This window comes from Hibiscus syriacus, unplaced genomic scaffold (assembly GCF_006381635.1).
Source record: "Hibiscus syriacus cultivar Baekdansim isolate YM2019G1 unplaced genomic scaffold, ASM638163v2 tig00111213_pilon, whole genome shotgun sequence".
Classification (NCBI taxonomy): Eukaryota; Viridiplantae; Streptophyta; class Magnoliopsida; order Malvales; family Malvaceae; genus Hibiscus; species Hibiscus syriacus.
Genome location: NW_024063022.1, coordinates 1,773,015 through 1,777,032, shown reverse-complemented (window position 1 = coordinate 1,777,032; position 4,018 = coordinate 1,773,015). Strand labels below are relative to the sequence as shown.

Sequence of the window (4,018 nt, the reverse complement as noted above, 5' to 3'; positions counted from 1 at the left end):
ATTAATTTACCTTATGTGACAAAATAATAATTATTGAATCGAATTTAACCACAAATTTACAACTAATAATTTACAAATTAATAATTAACATGCTAGTAAAATAATTAACTACTTAATGTATATTAATGAGTGTAAACGAGCTTAAGTATTATTGAGCTCAACTCGAACTCGAAAACTATAAGAGTGAGCTCAACTCCACTCGAAAACTCACAAGCTAAAAATTATCAAGCTTAACTCAAACTCGAAAATATATTATTAAAACTCGACTCAAACTAAAAAAGACTCTAATTATAAAAAAAACTAAAGAACTCGATTAAAACTCAAAACTCAATTGAGCTCGATTTTGAGCTCAATCTTCCCCTGAAGCAAGCTACTATGAAAGGTTCTCACCCTCAAAAAATAAATTTAATATCACGTAAGCCATTAGCCTATGTATCAGATATTAAACTAATAAACAAAAACTATACTTGATTTTAGCCAAAAGGCCGAGAAATATATACTTAAAAAAGGCGTTAGTCCACTCGTTTTATAACTGCTCTGCAGCGCTTTAACTCTCTTCAACGTCCGGTGTGGGATATAAATTCAAAAGGCTTTGGAGTCCTAAAGGGAGCTCGATTCTTCATGAAAGAAACGCATAATTTACAACTTCGATGACATTGTTAATTGGTTTTCATTAAACTTTGATGACATTGTTAATTGGTTTTCATTAAACTTCGATGACATTGTTAATTGGTTTTCACTTAATCTTTGTACTTTGAAGTAGCAGAAGAAGAGGAAAACGAGAACTTGTTCGTAGTCTCTGTTATCACTTCATCATCGTTCCCGTACTCTTTACAATACCCTTTTAATTCCTGCAAATTTGACCTTCTTTATAAAACTCAGATGAAATTCTATTGAGATGGAAATCTAACCATGAGATTGATGCCAAAAATGAGGGGGAAACGAAAGTTAACAGAAAAGAAAATTTTGGTCTAAACTGAGGACTGTAGACAGTAGATAGCAGCTAAGGCTTTCTGTTCTACCGGAGAAATAAAACAGAAACAAGACCCTACCTGCAAAATAATGGTTTGTTGGAAGTATATGGTATTGTTTCTCTTAGATCTTTGATGGCCGAGAGAAGAAAAAGACATGGTCTCACTGCAAAAAAATGGAAGGACATATATGAATGAGTTTAGCATGATTTTTTTGTTGGAGTGCAGCTGCAAGTAACTGTAGACACCAATTTTCACCCAACAACTCTATCCCCGAAATTCTCGGCACTAAATCAGCAAGGATGATTTTTTAGTTCGAATAGAACTCTAAAACTGAAGCATTTGAGTCCAAATGAGACTCTAAATCTATCTAAAAATAGCCAATCACTTGGCTATTTAAACACATATAAATCAACAAGCAAAGGGGGGGCGGCACAAAGAGAAAAACACAAAAGGGGTGCCACGTGAATATCAGCTTCTTCTCTCTTTGATTGTAAAAGGCTCTTATCTTTTAATATCTAAAATGGTCGAGGTCAATGAAAGCGATGGAAGCAAGAGTGAAGATCAAAACACCGATGGAAGCTGGAAGTGGGGGCACGACTAAGGGAATCAATACCGTCATCTTCTTATTCTCTTACGCCACCATGAACCAGCAATCGTAGCTCGCCCTCATCTGGGGACACGACCCGGCTCCATTCAAAACCCAAGTTTCCCACGTGATTTCGTCATTGAATGAGCAACGGTCTCACGCCGAGGCATTGTTAATCTATGCAAGCAATCCTACCCCGATGCCCTATGCCTCCGCCTCGTGTATATCCTTCAAGCCTACAATCAACCCAAGGCTCGTGCCATGGCCGCTATTCTTCTCCCCGAGCTTGCTTCCAGTATTTTTCCGGATAATGGATGGCTGGAGCTCTTGCCGTTTATGTTTCAGATCTATTTCCAGCAATGATGAGTTCCAGTAGACGGAGACTTACGAGAAGGACCGTCGACCGTGCCACTCCGAAGAAGACTCAAACAAACCGAGACTGTTGAGGAGCTGAGGCAATGTGGCGGTGAGCTTGCAGTCGCTTTTCTGGGAATATGCAGAATGTACAACCAAGGAGAGGGGCCCACGTTTGTTTGGCTTTTAGTTGCGTGAGTTTAAACAAAAACCCATGCTTTTGAACTTTGGGTAAATTCAACATATGGTCATTCATCTATTATGGGTTTTTACTTCTTTTGTTTATTACTTTCCATTTTTTAATTTTTATTTTATTTTTCCTTTTGGTTTATTTAATATTTATTTAATATTTCTTATCTAACATTTTTTACTTGTTAGGGGAATTTTTTTAATCGATCAAGGTAATTATTCGAATCTATGTTTTAAATTTAAATTTTTAATTTTCGCTACTAAAGACAACCGACAAATTAATTGGTACCGAAAGGGCGGTTCAAGGGTGCTAATCCTTCATTGACCGTAACCGACTCCCGAATCCGACACATCTTTGGTAAAAAGTAGATCAGGTAAGAAGCAAGGTATCTGATCTACCTATTTGTTTTAAAATAAAAGATCGGTGGCGACTCCAATCCACATTTTTCAAGTCAAAACCCAATTTCGGGCCCCAACCGAAAGACGGTTACGACAGCTTGGCTACTCTGCTGGGGAAAGGTAAGTGAGTCAGGCCGAATTAATTTTTGGTTGTCTTTTTAAGCGAAAATTATAAGTTTAAATTTTAATTTAATTCTTCGATTCTTATTATTTATCTTTGATTATTTTTTTTCGAGTAAATAGTTGTACTAACAGTTTTCTAATGATTTCAGACTCTCAAACTTGTTGTTCATCTAAAGGCTCTATACCCGAGCTCCAAACCCTATTTAAGTGGGGGTGAAAGCGACGCCTTCGTGTGAATTTATTCTCCGTATGGGCATAAGGGAATGTTTCCTCTCGAGTTTAACTTAGTCCACATAAGCTTGTAATGGGCTTAGGACTAAGGGTCTGGCAAGCCCAAGGGGGCGCCAGCAAGGAGAAATCGGGTACCATTTTTTTTAGAACCCAAACTGGGTGACCATGGAGAATTAGAGCCCACCCCAAAACCTCATTCCAAACCCTAGGCTGCTTTGTTTCCTGCTTTATTTTCTGTTCAAAGCATGCGAACTAGACAAATATGCGGTTAGGATTTGTTTGAAATTAGCATGCGGGATAGAGATCATGTCTGGGTAGGAATAATAAGCATGTGGGGGTATATATCATGTGGGGTAGGACGTTTCATTTTCATCATTTTTTACTATTATCCTTATCTCACTAACCCTTTTCTTTTATTGTTGCTCTTTGGCATTTTTTTATCATTCGAAAGAGGTGTTGATCCACCAAAAGCGTGTTTGTTAAACATGAATAATCTGCATTAATGGACAAATGGGTTGTAATACAAGAGATGAAAATATAGATGATAGTCTACAAGACGACTATGTGTCACATTCAATCCAGAAGACGTGGTGCCCACAATTGAAGAGTATATCACTCTGCTGCATTATAAAGGACTCATAATGAACCGGGTCTACATCAAACACAACGAAAGCTTATCTTTGAAGAACTGACTGTCATAGGTTGCAGGGGCAAGATGAAGGTTATGTATCTTGGAAGTCCCTTTAAACACGACAATGGAAAAATGATAGCCGAAATTGGAGACCATTGCTGGCGAATTCAAGAAATAGACTAATGAACTTCACAGAGTTCCTATCAATTAAGGGCTCCAATGACGAATTCGTTGCGAATAGGCTCAACAAAAGTAAATGCTCGATATGCGGTCATTCGAGACTTCTTGAACCAGTACAAAAAACAACTCAATAGTTTCACGGTTCATCTAGAGAGGCCAGAGCGGTTCGACAGGTTATTCAACCGGTGAAAGACGAAAGTAGAATACTAGTCAACATGTCAGAAGCTGTCAGGATATTTTTTTTTCTTAAAAGATAAAACATTTTTGTCCCCAATAAGGATTATCCATAATAACAGACACATTTCTTGGATCAATGCCTCGAACATTTCATGCATTCTTGTATTATTGCAT

General features: G+C 37.6%; 1 non-coding gene across 1 annotated transcript; it reads right to left on the bottom strand.

Moving 5' to 3' along the window:
• Nucleotides 1-304: 304 nt before the first annotated feature.
• On the bottom strand, nucleotides 305-498 carry LOC120156266. The gene has a single exon (XR_005519049.1). It is a non-coding gene; the product is annotated as a U2 spliceosomal RNA (small nuclear RNA).
• Between the last annotated feature and the right edge of the window lie 3,520 nt (nucleotides 499-4,018).